Source organism: Cryptomeria japonica, unplaced genomic scaffold (genome assembly GCF_030272615.1).
Source record: "Cryptomeria japonica unplaced genomic scaffold, Sugi_1.0 HiC_scaffold_326, whole genome shotgun sequence".
NCBI lineage: Eukaryota > Viridiplantae > Streptophyta > Pinopsida > Cupressales > Cupressaceae > Cryptomeria > Cryptomeria japonica.
In genome coordinates this window covers 99,308-121,361 of record NW_026729148.1, presented here as the reverse complement: position 1 = coordinate 121,361, position 22,054 = coordinate 99,308, and the positions used below count along the sequence as shown (strand labels likewise).

Here is a 22,054-nt window from a genome sequence, read left to right as displayed (position 1 = left end):
CCAAGGAGCGCTCCGAAGTGCGCTCCAAGGTGCGCAGGTGCGCGCGAAGTCGAAAGTTGGGTTAATTGTCCGGTTTGCCTCGGGTGCGCACCTTGCGTGCACCTTCGCCAGGGTGGGCGCCTTGGTGCGCACACCTTGGCTGGGCTGCGCACCCGGGCGCGCACACCTTGGCACCCGCGTTTCCTTCATTTTAAATTTTTTTTTTTTACAATCTCTCAAGTGGGAAATTCTATAATCTCAACTTTTTTTGCCTTTTCAGGAAACTTTTGAATGGAGCGCATCATTGGTGCGCTCCGAAGTGTGCTCCAAGGTGCGCACCTCTGGTGTGCTCCAAAGCTCTCTCCAGCTGCGTGCACCTGCCCCGGCCGCGCACCCGGCCCCGCCCAGCTTCGCTCACCTGTCCCGGGCGTCTGGTGCGGAACCTTAGAGTAAGAAACATCACCGTGCACCTTGGCCAACGTGCGCGACTCGACCGAGCGCGCACTGGCCGAGGTGCACACCGATTTCACCTGGGTGCGCGCGCAGCACCTCGGGCGCACCGGGGTGCGCGCACAACGCCCGGGTTGCACCGTGGCCTGTGTGCTCGGGGCGCCTCGGGTGCGCGCTCGGTGTCGCCCCCGCGCGCGCGGTAGTGCGGGCAGCGCACCCCGGCCCGGCCCGGCCCCGACGAGAACGCAAACGGGCAAAAGGTTTATTCAAATAGCATTGCGACGCCCGGCGAAAAACTAAAAAAGGGTGCAACACCGGGACTTCCCGGGAGGTCACCCATCCCAGTACTACTCCGGCCCAAGCGCGCTTAACTGCGGAGTTCTGATGGGATCCGGTGCACTAACGCTGGTATGATCGCACCCGTTATGAGCTTGTCGCAGTGTGTACTTAGCAAACCGCGACCCACGTGCGAATCCACCCCGGCCACCCACCCCCGTCGAGGTGCACACCCTCCCTCGCGAAGTGCGCCCCGTTCGCCAAGTGTGAGCCCTGCCCGGGTGCGCGCACCTTGCTAGGGCGTCGGGTGTGCACCCGGCCCGGCCTACGTGCGTGCACCTGGACGGGGCGTCGTGTGCGTGCAGTGTCCCGTCTGCAACGCGGTGCCCACACACCACCTCGGGCGCAACGACCTGCGCTCACATGTGGGCCGAGTGCACCTTGGTGCATGTTCGGGGCGCCTCGGGTGCACGCTCGATCTTGCCCCGGTGCACCAAGGCGCTCGGTTTGCCCCGGGTGCGCACTTGGTGCAAGGTGGGCACCCAAAATAGGGATCAAGCACCAAAACACAAGTTTCGGGATGCAAAATGGGACCCAAGGACCACAAATGCGTTCCAAGACCCATGATGGGTCCACGAGAACAAAAATGTGTTCCGAGACTTAATAAACAAATATTGGGTTTTAGGAGAAGAAACATGCTCTGATGCCCAAAACGAGAATCGACCCCGAAAAGGCCACAGGCCAAAAGTGGGATGCGAGACAAAAAAAAATGGGACCCGAGGACCAAAATTGGGTTCCCAGGTCGAAGACAGGGCAACCGGACAAGAAACGACCTCTAAGGCTCGAAATGAGTCCCGACGACTAAAACTTGACAAGAAGCACCCATCAGGCACCCAACTCGACACCCATGGGATGCCGACCCACCCGGGCTTCCACCTAGCACACCTTGGCACCCACCCACCCTCGCACCCAACCTCGCACCCAACTTAGCACCTTTGAACCCACATTGGCACTCACCCTGACCCTGGCACCTTGGAACCCACATTGGCACTCACCTTGACCCTGGCACCCACCTTTGCACTCACCTTGGGACCCACCCTGGCTCCCACCTCGGCACCCACCCAGACACCCACCTTGGTTCCTTGGCACCCACCTTGGATCCTTGGCACCCACCCCGACACCCACCTTGGCACGCAACTTGGCTACTTGCCACCCACCTTGGCTCCTTGACGCCCACCCCGACAACCACCCCGTGACCTACCCTGGCTAGGGTTGGTGCACACCCACCCTGGTGCCCACCTTGGCACCCACCCCATGACCCACCTTGGCACGCACCTTAGTACCCACCCCGTTACCCACCCTAGGACCCACCCCGTGACCCACCTTGGCCAGGGTGGGTGCCTTGGTGCGCACAACTTGCCTGGGCTGCACACCAGGGCGGGCTCAAGATGGCACCCGCGTTCCGTTTTTTTCACTATCTTTCAAAACGGAAATTTTAAAATCTCGTTTTTTTTTTTTTTTTTGCCTTTTCTGGAAATTAGTGAAGGCAGCGCATCAAAGGTGCGCAATGCTGGTGCGAACCCGGGAGCGCTCCGATGTGTGCTCCAAGGTGCGGCGTGCACGAAGTCCGAGCCCGGCTTGCCCCGGGTGCGCACCTCGCGTGCACCTTCGCCGGGGTGAGCACCTTGGCTGGGTTGCGCGCCCTGGTGCGCACCAAGGAGCGCTCTGAAGTGTGCTCCAAGGTGCGGCGTGCACGAAGTCGGAGCTCGGTTTGCCCCGGGTGTGCACCTCGGGTGCGCACCTCGCGTGCACCTTCGCTGCGGTGGGCACCTTGGCTGGGTTGCGCGCCTTGGTGGGCACCATGCAGTGCACGAAGTCGGAGCCCGGTTTGCCCCGGGCGCGCACCTCCGCCAGGGTGGGCACCTTGGTGCGCACAACTTGCCTGGGCTGCGCACCAGGAAGGGCTCAAGATGGCACCCGCGTTCCGTTTTTTTCACTATCTTTCAGAACGGAAATTTTAAAATATCGTTTTTTTTTGCCTTTTCTGGAAATTAGTGAAGGCAGCGCATCAAAGGTGCGCAACGCTGGTGCGAACCTGGGAGCGCTCCGATGTGTGCTCCAAGGTGCGGCGTGCACGAAGTCGGAGCCCGGTTTGCCCCGGGTGCGCCCTGGTGGGCACCATGGTGCGCACCAAGGAGCGCTCCGAAGTGTGCTCCAAGGTGCGGCCTGCACGAAGTCGGAGCCCGGTTTGCCCCGGGCGTGCACCGCGGGTGGGCACCTTGGTGCGCATGCCTTGCCTGGGCTGCGCACCAGGGCGGGCTCAAGATGGCACCCGCGTTCCGTTTTTTTCACTATCTTTCAAAACGGAAATTTTAAAATCTCATTTTTTTTTGCCTTTTCTGGAAATTAGTGAAGGCAGCGCATCAAAGGTGCGCACCTCGCTGCCCACCACGGTGCGCAACGCCGGTGGGCACCCGGGAGTGCTTCGAAGTGTGCTCCAAGGTGCTGCGTGCACGTTGTCGGAGCCCGGTTTGCCCCGGGTGCGCACCTCGCGTGCACCTTCGTCGGGGTGGGCACCTTGGCTGGGTTTGCCCCGGCTGCGCTCCGAAGCGGGGTTATTGGAGCGCCGCCTCTTTTTTTGTCGGAGCGTTTGGTGGGGTTTCTCGCATTGGCTCTTCCCAGGCCCGGTTGCCACCCTGGCGCGCACGAAGTCGGAAGTAGGGTTAATTGCCCGGGTGCGCACCTTTGCCAGGGTGGGCACCTTACCTGGGCTGTGCACCCGGGCGGGCTCAAGATGGCACCCGCGTTCCGTTTTTTTCACTATCTTTCAAAACGGAAATTTTAAAATCTCCTCTTTTTTTTGCCTTTTCTGGAAATTAGTGAAGGCAGCGCATCAAAGGTGCGCACCTCGCTGCCCACCTTGGTGTGCTCTGAGGTGCGCACCCGGGAGCGCTACGAAGTGTGCTCCAAGGTGCGGCGTGCACGTTGTCGGAGCCCGGTTTGCCCCGGGTGCGCACCTCGCCTGCACCTTGGCCGGGGTGGGCACCCTGGCTGGGTTTGCCCAGGGTGCGCTCCGAAGCGGGGTTACTGGAGCGCCCCCTCTTTTTTTGTCAGAGCGTTTGGTGGGGTTTCTCGCATTGGCTCTTCCCAGGCCCGGTTGTTGGGTGCGCTCCCACCCTGGCGCGCGCGAAGTTGGAAGTTGGGTTAATTGCCCGGGCGCGCACCTTCGCCAGGGTGGGCACCTTGGTGCGCACACCTTGGCTGGGCTGCGCACCAGGGCGGGCTCAAGATGGCACCAGCATTCCCTTTTTCTCACTATCTTTCAAAACGGAAATTTTAAAATCTCGTTTTTTTTTGCCTTTTATGGAAATTAGTGAAGGCATCGCATCAAAGGTGCGCACCTCGCTGCCCACCTTGGTGTGCTCCGAGGTGCCCACCACGGTGCGCTCCGAGGTGCCCACCACGGTGCGCAACGCCGGTGCGAACCCGGGAGCGCCCCGATGTGTGCTCCAAGGTGCGGCGTGCACGAAGCCGGACCCCGGTTTGCCCCGGGTGCGCACCTCGCGTGCACCTTGGTGCGCACACCTTGGCTGGGTTGCGCGGCCTGGTGGGCACCATGGTGCGCACCAAGGAGCGCTCCGAAGTGTGCTCCAAGGTGCGGCGTGCACGAAGTCCTAGCCCGGTTTGCCCCGGGTGCGCACCTTCGCCGCGGTGGGCACCATGGCGTGCACGAAGTCGGAGCCCGGTTTGCCCCGGGTGCGCACCTCGCGTGCACCTTCGCCGGGGTGGGCACCTCGGCTGGGTTGCGCGCCCTGGTGCGCACCAAGGAGCGCTCCGAAGTGTGCTCCAAGGTGCGGCGTGCACGAAGTCGGAGCCCGGTTTGCCCCGGGTGCGCACCTTCGCCGCGGTGGGCACCCTGGTGCGCACCATGGCGTGCACGAAGTCGGAGCCCGGTTTGCCCCGGGTGCGCACCTCGCGTGCACCTTCGGCGGGGTTGCGCGCCCTGGTGCGCACCAAGGAGCGCTCCGAAGTGTGCTCCAAGGTGCGGCGTGCACGAAGTCGGAGCCCGGTTTGCCCCGGGTGCGCACCTCGCGTGCACCTTCGGCGGGGTTGCGCGCCCTGGTGGGCACCATGGTGCGCACCAAGGAGCGCTCCGAAGTGTGCTCCAAGGTGCGGCGTGCACGAAGTCGGAGCCCGGTTTGCCCCGGGTGCGCACCTCGCGTGCACCTTCGCCGCGGTGGGCACCATGGCGTGCACGAAGTCGGAGCCCGGTTTGCCCCGGGTGCGCACCTCGCGTGCACCTTCGCCGGGGTGGGCACCTCGGCTGGGTTGCGCGCCCTGGTGCGCACCAAGGAGCGCTCCGAAGTGTGCTCCAAGGTGCGGCGTGCACGAAGTCGGAGCCCGGTTTGCCCCGGGTGCGCACCTCGCGTGCACCTTCGCCGCGGTGGGCACCATGGCGTGCACGAAGTCGGAGCCCGGTTTGCCCCGGGTGCGCACCCCGCGTGCACCTTCGCCGGGGTGGGCACCTCGGCTGGGTTGCGCGCCCTGGTGCGCACCAAGGAGCGCTCCGAAGTGTGCTCCAAGGTGCGGCGTGCACGAAGTCGGAGCCCGGTTTGCCCCGGGTGCGCACCTCGCGTGCACCTTCGCCGCGGTGGGCACCTTGGCTGGGTTGGGCACCATTGAGCGCTCCGAAGTGTGCTCCAAGGTGCGCACCATGGCCCTCCAAGGTGCGCAGCATGGCGTGCACGAAGTCGGAGCCCGGTTTGCCCCGGGTGCGCACCTCGCGTGCACCTTCGCCAGGGTGGGCACCTCGGTGCGCACACCTTCTCAATGTTTTCTTGCCTTTTCTGGAAATTGGTGAAGGCAGCGCATCAAAGGTGCGCACCTCGGTGTGCTCCGAGGTGCGAACCCGAGAGCGCTCCGAGGTGCCCACGAAGTCGAAAGTCGGGTTAATTGCATTGTTTTCCCCGGGTGCGCTCCGAGGTGCGCAACATCGGTGCGCACCAAGGAGGGCTCCGAAGTGTGCTCCAAGGTGCGCACGATTCGGAGCTCGGTTTGCCCGGGGTGCGCACACCTTGGCTGGGTTGCGCACCCTTTGTGCGCTCCAAGGTGCGCACGAAGTCGGAGCTCGGTTTGCCCCGGGTGCGCACCTTCGCCAGGGTGCGCACCTTGATGCGCACGCCTTGGCTGGGCTGCGCACCTTGGTGGGCGCCATGGTGCGCACCTTTCGTGCGCTCCAAGGTGCGCACGAAGTCGGAGCTCGGTTTGCCCCGGGTGCGCACCTTGGTGGGCGCCATGGTGCACTCCGAGGTGCCCAAGATTGGTGCGCACCAAGGAGCGCTCCGAAGTGCGCTCCAAGGTGCGCAGGTGCGCGCGAAGTCGAAAGTTGGGTTAATTGTCCGGTTTGCCTCGGGTGCGCACCTTGCGTGCACCTTCGCCAGGGTGGGCGCCTTGGTGCGCACACCTTGGCTGGGCTGCGCACCCGGGCGCGCACACCTTGGCACCCGCGTTTCCTTCATTTTAAATTTTTTTTTTTTACAATCTCTCAAGTGGGAAATTCTATAATCTCAACTTTTTTTGCCTTTTCAGGAAACTTTTGAATGGAGCGCATCATTGGTGCGCTCCGAAGTGTGCTCCAAGGTGCGCACCTCTGGTGTGCTCCAAAGCTCTCTCCAGCTGCGTGCACCTGCCCCGGCCGCGCACCCGGCCCCGCCCAGCTTCGCTCACCTGTCCCGGGCGTCTGGTGCGGAACCTTAGAGTAAGAAACATCACCGTGCACCTTGGCCAACGTGCGCGACTCGACCGAGCGCGCACTGGCCGAGGTGCACACCGATTTCACCTGGGTGCGCGCGCAGCACCTCGGGCGCACCGGGGTGCGCGCACAACGCCCGGGTTGCACCGTGGCCTGTGTGCTCGGGGCGCCTCGGGTGCGCGCTCGGTGTCGCCCCCGCGCGCGCGGTAGTGCGGGCAGCGCACCCCGGCCCGGCCCGGCCCCGACGAGAACGCAAACGGGCAAAAGGTTTATTCAAATAGCATTGCGACGCCCGGCGAAAAACTAAGAAAGGGTGCAACACCGGGACTTCCCGGGAGGTCACCCATCCCAGTACTACTCCGGCCCAAGCGCGCTTAACTGCGGAGTTCTGATGGGATCCGGTGCACTAACGCTGGTATGATCGCACCCGTTATGAGCTTGTCGCAGTGTGTACTTAGCAAACCGCGACCCACGTGCGAATCCACCCCGGCCACCCACCCCCGTCGAGGTGCACACCCTCCCTCGCGAAGTGCGCCCCGTTCGCCAAGTGTGAGCCCTGCCCGGGTGCGCGCACCTTGCTAGGGCGTCGGGTGTGCACCCGGCCCGGCCTACGTGCGTGCACCTGGACGGGGCGTCGTGTGCGTGCAGTGTCCCGTCTGCAACGCGGTGCCCACACACCACCTCGGGCGCAACGACCTGCGCTCACATGTGGGCCGAGTGCACCTTGGTGCATGTTCGGGGCGCCTCGGGGGCACGCTCGATCTTGCCCCGGTGCACCAAGGCGCTCGGTTTGCCCCGGGTGCGCACTTGGTGCAAGGTGGGCACCCAAAATAGGGATCAAGCACCAAAACACAAGTTTCGGGATGCAAAATGGGACCCAAGGACCACAAATGCGTTCCAAGACCCATGATGGGTCCACGAGAACAAAAATGTGTTCCGAGACTTAATAAACAAATATTGGGTTTTAGGAGAAGAAACATGCTCTGATGCCCAAAACGAGAATCGACCCCGAAAAGGCCACAGGCCAAAAGTGGGATGCGAGACAAAAAAAAATGGGACCCGAGGACCAAAATTGGGTTCCCAGGTCGAAGACAGGGCAACCGGACAAGAAACGACCTCTAAGGCTCGAAATGAGTCCCGACGACTAAAACTTGACAAGAAGCACCCATCAGGCACCCAACTCGACACCCATGGGATGCCGACCCACCCGGGCTTCCACCTAGCACACCTTGGCACCCACCCACCCTCGCACCCAACCTCGCACCCAACTTAGCACCTTTGAACCCACATTGGCACTCACCCTGACCCTGGCACCTTGGAACCCACATTGGCACTCACCTTGACCCTGGCACCCACCTTTGCACTCACCTTGGGACCCACCCTGGCTCCCACCTCGGCACCCACCCAGACACCCACCTTGGTTCCTTGGCACCCACCTTGGATCCTTGGCACCCACCCCGACACCCACCTTGGCACGCAACTTGGCTACTTGCCACCCACCTTGGCTCCTTGACGCCCACCCCGACAACCACCCCGTGACCTACCCTGGCTAGGGTTGGTGCACACCCACCCTGGTGCCCACCTTGGCACCCACCCCATGACCCACCTTGGCACGCACCTTAGTACCCACCCCGTTACCCACCCTAGGACCCACCCCGTGACCCACCTTGGCCAGGGTGGGTGCCTTGGTGCGCACAACTTGCCTGGGCTGCACACCAGGGCGGGCTCAAGATGGCACCCGCGTTCCGTTTTTTTCACTATCTTTCAAAACGGAAATTTTAAAATCTCGTTTTTTTTTTTTTTTTGCCTTTTCTGGAAATTAGTGAAGGCAGCGCATCAAAGGTGCGCAATGCTGGTGCGAACCCGGGAGCGCTCCGATGTGTGCTCCAAGGTGCGGCGTGCACGAAGTCCGAGCCCGGCTTGCCCCGGGTGCGCACCTCGCGTGCACCTTCGCCGGGGTGAGCACCTTGGCTGGGTTGCGCGCCCTGGTGCGCACCAAGGAGCGCTCTGAAGTGTGCTCCAAGGTGCGGCGTGCACGAAGTCGGAGCTCGGTTTGCCCCGGGTGTGCACCTCGGGTGCGCACCTCGCGTGCACCTTCGCTGCGGTGGGCACCTTGGCTGGGTTGCGCGCCTTGGTGGGCACCATGCAGTGCACGAAGTCGGAGCCCGGTTTGCCCCGGGCGCGCACCTCCGCCAGGGTGGGCACCTTGGTGCGCACAACTTGCCTGGGCTGCGCACCAGGAAGGGCTCAAGATGGCACCCGCGTTCCGTTTTTTTCACTATCTTTCAGAACGGAAATTTTAAAATATCGTTTTTTTTTGCCTTTTCTGGAAATTAGTGAAGGCAGCGCATCAAAGGTGCGCAACGCTGGTGCGAACCTGGGAGCGCTCCGATGTGTGCTCCAAGGTGCGGCGTGCACGAAGTCGGAGCCCGGTTTGCCCCGGGTGCGCCCTGGTGGGCACCATGGTGCGCACCAAGGAGCGCTCCGAAGTGTGCTCCAAGGTGCGGCCTGCACGAAGTCGGAGCCCGGTTTGCCCCGGGCGTGCACCGCGGGTGGGCACCTTGGTGCGCATGCCTTGCCTGGGCTGCGCACCAGGGCGGGCTCAAGATGGCACCCGCGTTCCGTTTTTTTCACTATCTTTCAAAACGGAAATTTTAAAATCTCATTTTTTTTTGCCTTTTCTGGAAATTAGTGAAGGCAGCGCATCAAAGGTGCGCACCTCGCTGCCCACCACGGTGCGCAACGCCGGTGGGCACCCGGGAGTGCTTCGAAGTGTGCTCCAAGGTGCTGCGTGCACGTTGTCGGAGCCCGGTTTGCCCCGGGTGCGCACCTCGCGTGCACCTTCGTCGGGGTGGGCACCTTGGCTGGGTTTGCCCCGGCTGCGCTCCGAAGCGGGGTTATTGGAGCGCCGCCTCTTTTTTTGTCGGAGCGTTTGGTGGGGTTTCTCGCATTGGCTCTTCCCAGGCCCGGTTGCCACCCTGGCGCGCACGAAGTCGGAAGTAGGGTTAATTGCCCGGGTGCGCACCTTTGCCAGGGTGGGCACCTTACCTGGGCTGTGCACCCGGGCGGGCTCAAGATGGCACCCGCGTTCCGTTTTTTTCACTATCTTTCAAAACGGAAATTTTAAAATCTCCTCTTTTTTTTGCCTTTTCTGGAAATTAGTGAAGGCAGCGCATCAAAGGTGCGCACCTCGCTGCCCACCTTGGTGTGCTCTGAGGTGCGCACCCGGGAGCGCTACGAAGTGTGCTCCAAGGTGCGGCGTGCACGTTGTCGGAGCCCGGTTTGCCCCGGGTGCGCACCTCGCCTGCACCTTGGCCGGGGTGGGCACCCTGGCTGGGTTTGCCCAGGGTGCGCTCCGAAGCGGGGTTACTGGAGCGCCCCCTCTTTTTTTGTCAGAGCGTTTGGTGGGGTTTCTCGCATTGGCTCTTCCCAGGCCCGGTTGTTGGGTGCGCTCCCACCCTGGCGCGCGCGAAGTTGGAAGTTGGGTTAATTGCCCGGGCGCGCACCTTCGCCAGGGTGGGCACCTTGGTGCGCACACCTTGGCTGGGCTGCGCACCAGGGCGGGCTCAAGATGGCACCAGCATTCCCTTTTTCTCACTATCTTTCAAAACGGAAATTTTAAAATCTCGTTTTTTTTTGCCTTTTATGGAAATTAGTGAAGGCATCGCATCAAAGGTGCGCACCTCGCTGCCCACCTTGGTGTGCTCCGAGGTGCCCACCACGGTGCGCTCCGAGGTGCCCACCACGGTGCGCAACGCCGGTGCGAACCCGGGAGCGCCCCGATGTGTGCTCCAAGGTGCGGCGTGCACGAAGCCGGACCCCGGTTTGCCCCGGGTGCGCACCTCGCGTGCACCTTGGTGCGCACACCTTGGCTGGGTTGCGCGGCCTGGTGGGCACCATGGTGCGCACCAAGGAGCGCTCCGAAGTGTGCTCCAAGGTGCGGCGTGCACGAAGTCCTAGCCCGGTTTGCCCCGGGTGCGCACCTTCGCCGCGGTGGGCACCATGGCGTGCACGAAGTCGGAGCCCGGTTTGCCCCGGGTGCGCACCTCGCGTGCACCTTCGCCGGGGTGGGCACCTCGGCTGGGTTGCGCGCCCTGGTGCGCACCAAGGAGCGCTCCGAAGTGTGCTCCAAGGTGCGGCGTGCACGAAGTCGGAGCCCGGTTTGCCCCGGGTGCGCACCTTCGCCGCGGTGGGCACCCTGGTGCGCACCATGGCGTGCACGAAGTCGGAGCCCGGTTTGCCCCGGGTGCGCACCTCGCGTGCACCTTCGGCGGGGTTGCGCGCCCTGGTGCGCACCAAGGAGCGCTCCGAAGTGTGCTCCAAGGTGCGGCGTGCACGAAGTCGGAGCCCGGTTTGCCCCGGGTGCGCACCTCGCGTGCACCTTCGGCGGGGTTGCGCGCCCTGGTGGGCACCATGGTGCGCACCAAGGAGCGCTCCGAAGTGTGCTCCAAGGTGCGGCGTGCACGAAGTCGGAGCCCGGTTTGCCCCGGGTGCGCACCTCGCGTGCACCTTCGCCGCGGTGGGCACCATGGCGTGCACGAAGTCGGAGCCCGGTTTGCCCCGGGTGCGCACCTCGCGTGCACCTTCGCCGGGGTGGGCACCTCGGCTGGGTTGCGCGCCCTGGTGCGCACCAAGGAGCGCTCCGAAGTGTGCTCCAAGGTGCGGCGTGCACGAAGTCGGAGCCCGGTTTGCCCCGGGTGCGCACCTCGCGTGCACCTTCGCCGCGGTGGGCACCATGGCGTGCACGAAGTCGGAGCCCGGTTTGCCCCGGGTGCGCACCCCGCGTGCACCTTCGCCGGGGTGGGCACCTCGGCTGGGTTGCGCGCCCTGGTGCGCACCAAGGAGCGCTCCGAAGTGTGCTCCAAGGTGCGGCGTGCACGAAGTCGGAGCCCGGTTTGCCCCGGGTGCGCACCTCGCGTGCACCTTCGCCGCGGTGGGCACCTTGGCTGGGTTGGGCACCATTGAGCGCTCCGAAGTGTGCTCCAAGGTGCGCACCATGGCCCTCCCAGGTGCGCAGCATGGCGTGCACGAAGTCGGAGCCCGGTTTGCCCCGGGTGCGCACCTCGCGTGCACCTTCGCCAGGGTGGGCACCTCGGTGCGCACACCTTCTCAATGTTTTCTTGCCTTTTCTGGAAATTGGTGAAGGCAGCGCATCAAAGGTGCGCACCTCGGTGTGCTCCGAGGTGCGAACCCGAGAGCGCTCCGAGGTGCCCACGAAGTCGAAAGTCGGGTTAATTGCATTGTTTTCCCCGGGTGCGCTCCGAGGTGCGCAACATCGGTGCGCACCAAGGAGGGCTCCGAAGTGTGCTCCAAGGTGCGCACGATTCGGAGCTCGGTTTGCCCGGGGTGCGCACACCTTGGCTGGGTTGCGCACCCTTTGTGCGCTCCAAGGTGCGCACGAAGTCGGAGCTCGGTTTGCCCCGGGTGCGCACCTTCGCCAGGGTGCGCACCTTGATGCGCACGCCTTGGCTGGGCTGCGCACCTTGGTGGGCGCCATGGTGCGCACCTTTCGTGCGCTCCAAGGTGCGCACGAAGTCGGAGCTCGGTTTGCCCCGGGTGCGCACCTTGGTGGGCGCCATGGTGCACTCCGAGGTGCCCAAGATTGGTGCGCACCAAGGAGCGCTCCGAAGTGCGCTCCAAGGTGCGCAGGTGCGCGCGAAGTCGAAAGTTGGGTTAATTGTCCGGTTTGCCTCGGGTGCGCACCTTGCGTGCACCTTCGCCAGGGTGGGCGCCTTGGTGCGCACACCTTGGCTGGGCTGCGCACCCGGGCGCGCACACCTTGGCACCCGCGTTTCCTTCATTTTAAATTTTTTTTTTTTACAATCTCTCAAGTGGGAAATTCTATAATCTCAACTTTTTTTGCCTTTTCAGGAAACTTTTGAATGGAGCGCATCATTGGTGCGCTCCGAAGTGTGCTCCAAGGTGCGCACCTCTGGTGTGCTCCAAAGCTCTCTCCAGCTGCGTGCACCTGCCCCGGCCGCGCACCCGGCCCCGCCCAGCTTCGCTCACCTGTCCCGGGCGTCTGGTGCGGAACCTTAGAGTAAGAAACATCACCGTGCACCTTGGCCAACGTGCGCGACTCGACCGAGCGCGCACTGGCCGAGGTGCACACCGATTTCACCTGGGTGCGCGCGCAGCACCTCGGGCGCACCGGGGTGCGCGCACAACGCCCGGGTTGCACCGTGGCCTGTGTGCTCGGGGCGCCTCGGGTGCGCGCTCGGTGTCGCCCCCCGCGCGCGCGGTAGTGCGGGCAGCGCACCCCGGCCCGGCCCGGCCCCGACGAGAACGCAAACGGGCAAAAGGTTTATTCAAATAGCATTGCGACGCCCGGCGAAAAACTAAAAAAGGGTGCAACACCGGGACTTCCCGGGAGGTCACCCATCCCAGTACTACTCCGGCCCAAGCGCGCTTAACTGCGGAGTTCTGATGGGATCCGGTGCACTAACGCTGGTATGATCGCACCCGTTATGAGCTTGTCGCAGTGTGTACTTAGCAAACCGCGACCCACGTGCGAATCCACCCCGGCCACCCACCCCCGTCGAGGTGCACACCCTCCCTCGCGAAGTGCGCCCCGTTCGCCAAGTGTGAGCCCTGCCCGGGTGCGCGCACCTTGCTAGGGCGTCGGGTGTGCACCCGGCCCGGCCTACGTGCGTGCACCTGGACGGGGCGTCGTGTGCGTGCAGTGTCCCGTCTGCAACGCGGTGCCCACACACCACCTCGGGCGCAACGACCTGCGCTCACATGTGGGCCGAGTGCACCTTGGTGCATGTTCGGGGCGCCTCGGGTGCACGCTCGATCTTGCCCCGGTGCACCAAGGCGCTCGGTTTGCCCCGGGTGCGCACTTGGTGCAAGGTGGGCACCCAAAATAGGGATCAAGCACCAAAACACAAGTTTCGGGATGCAAAATGGGACCCAAGGACCACAAATGCGTTCCAAGACCCATGATGGGTCCACGAGAACAAAAATGTGTTCCGAGACTTAATAAACAAATATTGGGTTTTAGGAGAAGAAACATGCTCTGATGCCCAAAACGAGAATCGACCCCGAAAAGGCCACAGGCCAAAAGTGGGATGCGAGACAAAAAAAAATGGGACCCGAGGACCAAAATTGGGTTCCCAGGTCGAAGACAGGGCAACCGGACAAGAAACGACCTCTAAGGCTCGAAATGAGTCCCGACGACTAAAACTTGACAAGAAGCACCCATCAGGCACCCAACTCGACACCCATGGGATGCCGACCCACCCGGGCTTCCACCTAGCACACCTTGGCACCCACCCACCCTCGCACCCAACCTCGCACCCAACTTAGCACCTTTGAACCCACATTGGCACTCACCCTGACCCTGGCACCTTGGAACCCACATTGGCACTCACCTTGACCCTGGCACCCACCTTTGCACTCACCTTGGGACCCACCCTGGCTCCCACCTCGGCACCCACCCAGACACCCACCTTGGTTCCTTGGCACCCACCTTGGATCCTTGGCACCCACCCCGACACCCACCTTGGCACGCAACTTGGCTACTTGCCACCCACCTTGGCTCCTTGACGCCCACCCCGACAACCACCCCGTGACCTACCCTGGCTAGGGTTGGTGCACACCCACCCTGGTGCCCACCTTGGCACCCACCCCATGACCCACCTTGGCACGCACCTTAGTACCCACCCCGTTACCCACCCTAGGACCCACCCCGTGACCCACCTTGGCCAGGGTGGGTGCCTTGGTGCGCACAACTTGCCTGGGCTGCACACCAGGGCGGGCTCAAGATGGCACCCGCGTTCCGTTTTTTTCACTATCTTTCAAAACGGAAATTTTAAAATCTCGTTTTTTTTTTTTTTTTGCCTTTTCTGGAAATTAGTGAAGGCAGCGCATCAAAGGTGCGCAATGCTGGTGCGAACCCGGGAGCGCTCCGATGTGTGCTCCAAGGTGCGGCGTGCACGAAGTCCGAGCCCGGCTTGCCCCGGGTGCGCACCTCGCGTGCACCTTCGCCGGGGTGAGCACCTTGGCTGGGTTGCGCGCCCTGGTGCGCACCAAGGAGCGCTCTGAAGTGTGCTCCAAGGTGCGGCGTGCACGAAGTCGGAGCTCGGTTTGCCCCGGGTGTGCACCTCGGGTGCGCACCTCGCGTGCACCTTCGCTGCGGTGGGCACCTTGGCTGGGTTGCGCGCCTTGGTGGGCACCATGCAGTGCACGAAGTCGGAGCCCGGTTTGCCCCGGGCGCGCACCTCCGCCAGGGTGGGCACCTTGGTGCGCACAACTTGCCTGGGCTGCGCACCAGGAAGGGCTCAAGATGGCACCCGCGTTCCGTTTTTTTCACTATCTTTCAGAACGGAAATTTTAAAATATCGTTTTTTTTTGCCTTTTCTGGAAATTAGTGAAGGCAGCGCATCAAAGGTGCGCAACGCTGGTGCGAACCTGGGAGCGCTCCGATGTGTGCTCCAAGGTGCGGCGTGCACGAAGTCGGAGCCCGGTTTGCCCCGGGTGCGCCCTGGTGGGCACCATGGTGCGCACCAAGGAGCGCTCCGAAGTGTGCTCCAAGGTGCGGCCTGCACGAAGTCGGAGCCCGGTTTGCCCCGGGCGTGCACCGCGGGTGGGCACCTTGGTGCGCATGCCTTGCCTGGGCTGCGCACCAGGGCGGGCTCAAGATGGCACCCGCGTTCCGTTTTTTTCACTATCTTTCAAAACGGAAATTTTAAAATCTCATTTTTTTTTGCCTTTTCTGGAAATTAGTGAAGGCAGCGCATCAAAGGTGCGCACCTCGCTGCCCACCACGGTGCGCAACGCCGGTGGGCACCCGGGAGTGCTTCGAAGTGTGCTCCAAGGTGCTGCGTGCACGTTGTCGGAGCCCGGTTTGCCCCGGGTGCGCACCTCGCGTGCACCTTCGTCGGGGTGGGCACCTTGGCTGGGTTTGCCCCGGCTGCGCTCCGAAGCGGGGTTATTGGAGCGCCGCCTCTTTTTTTGTCGGAGCGTTTGGTGGGGTTTCTCGCATTGGCTCTTCCCAGGCCCGGTTGCCACCCTGGCGCGCACGAAGTCGGAAGTAGGGTTAATTGCCCGGGTGCGCACCTTTGCCAGGGTGGGCACCTTACCTGGGCTGTGCACCCGGGCGGGCTCAAGATGGCACCCGCGTTCCGTTTTTTTCACTATCTTTCAAAACGGAAATTTTAAAATCTCCTCTTTTTTTTGCCTTTTCTGGAAATTAGTGAAGGCAGCGCATCAAAGGTGCGCACCTCGCTGCCCACCTTGGTGTGCTCTGAGGTGCGCACCCGGGAGCGCTACGAAGTGTGCTCCAAGGTGCGGCGTGCACGTTGTCGGAGCCCGGTTTGCCCCGGGTGCGCACCTCGCCTGCACCTTGGCCGGGGTGGGCACCCTGGCTGGGTTTGCCCAGGGTGCGCTCCGAAGCGGGGTTACTGGAGCGCCCCCTCTTTTTTTGTCAGAGCGTTTGGTGGGGTTTCTCGCATTGGCTCTTCCCAGGCCCGGTTGTTGGGTGCGCTCCCACCCTGGCGCGCGCGAAGTTGGAAGTTGGGTTAATTGCCCGGGCGCGCACCTTCGCCAGGGTGGGCACCTTGGTGCGCACACCTTGGCTGGGCTGCGCACCAGGGCGGGCTCAAGATGGCACCAGCATTCCCTTTTTCTCACTATCTTTCAAAACGGAAATTTTAAAATCTCGTTTTCTTTTGCCTTTTATGGAAATTAGTGAAGGCATCGCATCAAAGGTGCGCACCTCGCTGCCCACCTTGGTGTGCTCCGAGGTGCCCACCACGGTGCGCTCCGAGGTGCCCACCACGGTGCGCAACGCCGGTGCGAACCCGGGAGCGCCCCGATGTGTGCTCCAAGGTGCGGCGTGCACGAAGCCGGACCCCGGTTTGCCCCGGGTGCGCACCTCGCGTGCACCTTGGTGCGCACACCTTGGCTGGGTTGCGCGGCCTGGTGGGCACCATGGTGCGCACCAAGGAGCGCTCCGAAGTGTGCTCCAAGGTGCGGCGTGCACGAAGTCCTAGCCCGGTTTGCCCCGGGTGCGCACCTTCGCCGCGGTGGGCACCATGGCGTGCACGAAGTCGGAGCCCGGTTTGCCCCGGGTGCGCACCTCGCGTGCACCTTCGCCGGGGTGGGCACCTCGGCTGGGTTGCGCGCCCTGGTGCGCACCAAGGAGCGCTCCGAAGTGTGCTCCAAGGTGCGGCGTGCACGAAGTCGGAGCCCGGTTTGCCCCGGGTGCGCACCTTCGCCGCGGTGGGCACCCTGGTGCGCACCATGGCGTGCACGAAGTCGGAGCCCGGTTTGCCCCGGGTGCGCACCTCGCGTGCACCTTCGGCGGGGTTGCGCGCCCTGGTGCGCACCAAGGAGCGCTCCGAAGTGTGCTCCAAGGTGCGGCGTGCACGAAGTCGGAGCCCGGTTTGCCCCGGGTGCGCACCTCGCGTGCACCTTCGGCGGGGTTGCGCGCCCTGGTGGGCACCATGGTGCGCACCAAGGAGCGCTCCGAAGTGTGCTCCAAGGTGCGGCGTGCACGAAGTCGGAGCCCGGTTTGCCCCGGGTGCGCACCTCGCGTGCACCTTCGCCGCGGTGGGCACCATGGCGTGCACGAAGTCGGAGCCCGGTTTGCCCCGGGTGCGCACCTCGCGTGCACCTTCGCCGGGGTGGGCACCTCGGCTGGGTTGCGCGCCCTGGTGCGCACCAAGGAGCGCTCCGAAGTGTGCTCCAAGGTGCGGCGTGCACGAAGTCGGAGCCCGGTTTGCCCCGGGTGCGCACCTCGCGTGCACCTTCGCCGCGGTGGGCACCATGGCGTGCACGAAGTCGGAGCCCGGTTTGCCCCGGGTGCGCACCCCGCGTGCACCTTCGCCGGGGTGGGCACCTCGGCTGGGTTGCGCGCCCTGGTGCGCACCAAGGAGCGCTCCGAAGTGTGCTCCAAGGTGCGGCGTGCACGAAGTCGGAGCCCGGTTTGCCCCGGGTGCGCACCTCGCGTGCACCTTCGCCGCGGTGGGCACCTTGGCTGGGTTGGGCACCATTGAGCGCTCCGAAGTGTGCTCCAAGGTGCGCACCATGGCCCTCCAAGGTGCGCAGCATGGCGTGCACGAAGTCGGAGCCCGGTTTGCCCCGGGTGCGCACCTCGCGTGCACCTTCGCCAGGGTGGGCACCTCGGTGCGCACACCTTCTCAATGTTTTCTTGCCTTTTCTGGAAATTGGTGAAGGCAGCGCATCAAAGGTGCGCACCTCGGTGTGCTCCGAGGTGCGAACCCGAGAGCGCTCCGAGGTGCCCACGAAGTCGAAAGTCGGGTTAATTGCATTGTTTTCCCCGGGTGCGCTCCGAGGTGCGCAACATCGGTGCGCACCAAGGAGGGCTCCGAAGTGTGCTCCAAGGTGCGCACGATTCGGAGCTCGGTTTGCCCGGGGTGCGCACACCTTGGCTGGGTTGCGCACCCTTTGTGCGCTCCAAGGTGCGCACGAAGTCGGAGCTCGGTTTGCCCCGGGTGCGCACCTTCGCCAGGGTGCGCACCTTGATGCGCACGCCTTGGCTGGGCTGCGCACCTTGGTGGGCGCCATGGTGCGCACCTTTCGTGCGCTCCAAGGTGCGCACGAAGTCGGAGCTCGGTTTGCCCCGGGTGCGCACCTTGGTGGGCGCCATGGTGCACTCCGAGGTGCCCAAGATTGGTGCGCACCAAGGAGCGCTCCGAAGTGCGCTCCAAGGTGCGCAGGTGCGCGCGAAGTCGAAAGTTGGGTTAATTGTCCGGTTTGCCTCGGGTGCGCACCTTGCGTGCACCTTCGCCAGGGTGGGCGCCTTGGTGCGCACACCTTGGCTGGGCTGCGCACCCGGGCGCGCACACCTTGGCACCCGCGTTTCCTTCATTTTAAATTTTTTTTTTTTACAATCTCTCAAGTGGGAAATTCTATAATCTCAACTTTTTTTGCCTTTTCAGGAAACTTTTGAATGGAGCGCATCATTGGTGCGCTCCGAAGTGTGCTCCAAGGTGCGCACCTCTGGTGTGCTCCAAAGCTCTCTCCAGCTGCGTGCACCTGCCCCGGCCGCGCACCCGGCCCCGCCCAGCTTCGCTCACCTGTCCCGGGCGTCTGGTGCGGAACCTTAGAGTAAGAAACATCACCGTGCACCTTGGCCAACGTGCGCGACTCGACCGAGCGCGCACTGGCCGAGGTGCACACCGATTTCACCTGGGTGCGCGCGCAGCACCTCGGGCGCACCGGGGTGCGCGCACAACGCCCGGGTTGCACCGTGGCCTGTGTGCTCGGGGCGCCTCGGGTGCGCGCTCGGTGTCGCCCCCGCGCGCGCGGTAGTGCGGGCAGCGCACCCCGGCCCGGCCCGGCCCCGACGAGAACGCAAACGGGCAAAAGGTTTATTCAAATAGCATTGCGACGCCCGGCGAAAAACTAAGAAAGGGTGCAACACCGGGACTTCCCGGGAGGTCACCCATCCCAGTACTACTCCGGCCCAAGCGCGCTTAACTGCGGAGTTCTGATGGGATCCGGTGCACTAACGCTGGTATGATCGCACCCGTTATGAGCTTGTCGCAGTGTGTACTTAGCAAACCGCGACCCACGTGCGAATCCACCCCGGCCACCCACCCCCGTCGAGGTGCACACCCTCCCTCGCGAAGTGCGCCCCGTTCGCCAAGTGTGAGCCCTGCCCGGGTGCGCGCACCTTGCTAGGGCGTCGGGTGTGCACCCGGCCCGGCCTACGTGCGTGCACCTGGACGGGGCGTCGTGTGCGTGCAGTGTCCCGTCTGCAACGCGGTGCCCACACACCACCTCGGGCGCAACGACCTGCGCTCACATGTGGGCCGAGTGCACCTTGGTGCATGTTCGGGGCGCCTCGGGTGCACGCTCGATCTTGCCCCGGTGCACCAAGGCGCTCGGTTTGCCCCGGGTGCGCACTTGGTGCAAGGTGGGCACCCAAAATAGGGATCAAGCACCAAAACACAAGTTTCGGGATGCAAAATGGGACCCAAGGACCACAAATGCGTTCCAAGACCCATGATGGGTCCACGAGAACAAAAATGTGTTCCGAGACTTAATAAACAAATATTGGGTTTTAGGAGAAGAAACATGCTCTGATGCCCAAAACGAGAATCGACCCCGAAAAGGCCACAGGCCAAAAGTGGGATGCGAGACAAAAAAAAATGGGACCCGAGGACCAAAATTGGGTTCCCAGGTCGAAGACAGGGCAACCGGACAAGAAACGACCTCTAAGGCTCGAAATGAGTCCCGACGACTAAAACTTGACAAGAAGCACCCATCAGGCACCCAACTCGACACCCATGGGATGCCGACCCACCCGGGCTTCCACCTAGCACACCTTGGCACCCACCCACCCTCGCACCCAACCTCGCACCCAACTTAGCACCTTTGAACCCACATTGGCACTCACCCTGACCCTGGCACCTTGGAACCCACATTGGCACTCACCTTGACCCTGGCACCCACCTTTGCACTCACCTTGGGACCCACCCTGGCTCCCACCTCGGCACCCACCCAGACACCCACCTTGGTTCCTTGGCACCCACCTTGGATCCTTGGCACCCACCCCGACACCCACCTTGGCACGCAACTTGGCTACTTGCCACCCACCTTGGCTCCTTGACGCCCACCCCGACAACCACCCCGTGACCTACCCTGGCTAGGGTTGGTGCACACCCACCCTGGTGCCCACCTTGGCACCCACCCCATGACCCACCTTGGCACGCACCTTAGTACCCACCCCGTTACCCACCCTAGGACCCACCCCGTGACCCACCTTGGCCAGGGTGGGTGCCTTGGTGCGCACAACTTGCCTGGGCTGCACACCAGGGCGGGCTCAAGATGGCACCCGCGTTCCGTTTTTTTCACTATCTTTCAAAACGGAAATTTTAAAATCTCGTTTTTTTTTTTTTTTTGCCTTTTCTGGAAATTAGTGAAGGCAGCGCATCAAAGGTGCGCAATGCTGGTGCGAACCCGGGAGCGCTCCGATGTGTGCTCCAAGGTGCGGCGTGCACGAAGTCCGAGCCCGGCTTGCCCCGGGTGCGCACCTCGCGTGCACCTTCGCCGGGGTGAGCACCTTGGCTGGGTTGCGCGCCCTGGTGCGCACCAAGGAGCGCTCTGAAGTGTGCTCCAAGGTGCGGCGTGCACGAAGTCGGAGCTCGGTTTGCCCCGGGTGTGCACCTCGGGTGCGCACCTCGCGTGCACCTTCGCTGCGGTGGGCACCTTGGCTGGGTTGCGCGCCTTGGTGGGCACCATGCAGTGCACGAAGTCGGAGCCCGGATTGCCCCGGGCGCGCACCTCCGCCAGGGTGGGCACCTTGGTGCGCACAACTTGCCTGGGCTGCGCACCAGGAAGGGCTCAAGATGGCACCCGCGTTCCGTTTTTTTCACTATCTTTCAGAACGGAAATTTTAAAATATCGTTTTTTTTTGCCTTTTCTGGAAATTAGTGAAGGCAGCGCATCAAAGGTGCGCAACGCTGGTGCGAACCTGGGAGCGCTCCGATGTGTGCTCCAAGGTGCGGCGTGCACGAAGTCGGAGCCCGGTTTGCCCCGGGTGCGCCCTGGTGGGCACCATGGTGCGCACCAAGGAGCGCTCCGAAGTGTGCTCCAAGGTGCGGCCTGCACGAAGTCGGAGCCCGGTTTGCCCCGGGCGTGCACCGCGGGTGGGCACCTTGGTGCGCATGCCTTGCCTGGGCTGCGCACCAGGGCGGGCTCAAGATGGCACCCGCGTTCCGTTTTTTTCACTATCTTTCAAAACGGAAATTTTAAAATCTCATTTTTTTTTGCCTTTTCTGGAAATTAGTGAAGGCAGCGCATCAAAGGTGCGCACCTCGCTGCCCACCACGGTGCGCAACGCCGGTGGGCACCCGGGAGTGCTTCGAAGTGTGCTCCAAGGTGCTGCGTGCACGTTGTCGGAGCCCGGTTTGCCCCGGGTGCGCACCTCGCGTGCACCTTCGTCGGGGTGGGCACCTTGGCTGGGTTTGCCCCGGCTGCGCTCCGAAGCGGGGTTATTGGAGCGCCGCCTCTTTTTTTGTCGGAGCGTTTGGTGGGGTTTCTCGCATTGGCTCTTCCCAGGCCCGGTTGCCACCCTGGCGCGCACGAAGTCGGAAGTAGGGTTAATTGCCCGGGTGCGCACCTTTGCCAGGGTGGGCACCTTACCTGGGCTGTGCACCAGGGCGGGCTCAAGATGGCACCCGCGTTCCGTTTTTTTCACTATCTTTCAAAACGGAAATTTTAAAATCTCCTCTTTTTTTTGCCTTTTCTGGAAATTAGTGAAGGCAGCGCATCAAAGGTGCGCACCTCGCTGCCCACCTTGGTGTGCTCTGAGGTGCGCACCCGGGAGCGCTACGAAGTGTGCTCCAAGGTGCGGCGTGCACGTTGTCGGAGCCCGGTTTGCCCCGGGTGCGCACCTCGCCTGCACCTTGGCCGGGGTGGGCACCCTGGCTGGGTTTGCCCAGGGTGCGCTCCGAAGCGGGGTTACTGGAGCGCCCCCTCTTTTTTTGTCAGAGCGTTTGGTGGGGTTTCTCGCATTGGCTCTTCCCAGGCCCGGTTGTTGGGTGCGCTCCCACCCTGGCGCGCGCGAAGTTGGAAGTTGGGTTAATTGCCCGGGCGCGCACCTTCGCCAGGGTGGGCACCTTG

The 22,054-nt window shown here is 63.3% G+C and overlaps 4 non-coding genes across 4 annotated transcripts; all 4 read right to left on the bottom strand.

The window, feature by feature from the left end:
- Window positions 1-732: 732 nt before the first annotated feature.
- Window positions 733-851, bottom strand: LOC131870421 (5S ribosomal RNA). The gene has a single exon (XR_009368732.1). It is a non-coding gene; the product is annotated as a 5S ribosomal RNA (ribosomal RNA).
- A 5,916-nt stretch (window positions 852-6,767) lies between these two features.
- Window positions 6,768-6,886, bottom strand: LOC131870420 (5S ribosomal RNA). The gene has a single exon (XR_009368731.1). It is a non-coding gene; the product is annotated as a 5S ribosomal RNA (ribosomal RNA).
- Window positions 6,887-12,802: 5,916 nt separating this feature from the next.
- On the bottom strand, window positions 12,803-12,921 carry LOC131870419 (5S ribosomal RNA). The gene has a single exon (XR_009368730.1). It is a non-coding gene; the product is annotated as a 5S ribosomal RNA (ribosomal RNA).
- A 5,915-nt stretch (window positions 12,922-18,836) lies between these two features.
- LOC131870418 (5S ribosomal RNA) lies at window positions 18,837-18,955 on the bottom strand. Its single transcript, XR_009368729.1, has one exon. It is a non-coding gene; the product is annotated as a 5S ribosomal RNA (ribosomal RNA).
- Window positions 18,956-22,054: the final 3,099 nt, after the last annotated feature.